Here is a 251-nt window from a genome sequence, read left to right on the forward strand (position 1 = left end):
TAAAGCTTCTGCAGCTCATTAACATAATAAATGTATTTTAACTTTGAGGAATTAATTGAAAATTAATTCAGAGAAACACAAACATGAAACAAAGACTTGGAATCTTGCCAACCCATTAATGAACCAACATCATGAGTCCTTGTATAATGTCATGCTATGTGTCTCCAGAACAACTCCGCCCTCCTCCTCCTCCTCCTCCTCCTCCTCCTCCTCCTAAATGTGTTTTTAATGGAGAGAAATGGCTGCTGGTT

The sequence above is a fragment of the Cyprinodon variegatus genome, unplaced genomic scaffold (assembly GCF_000732505.1).
Source record: "Cyprinodon variegatus isolate N-32 unplaced genomic scaffold, C_variegatus-1.0 Scaffold853, whole genome shotgun sequence".
Classification (NCBI taxonomy): domain Eukaryota; kingdom Metazoa; phylum Chordata; class Actinopteri; order Cyprinodontiformes; family Cyprinodontidae; genus Cyprinodon; species Cyprinodon variegatus.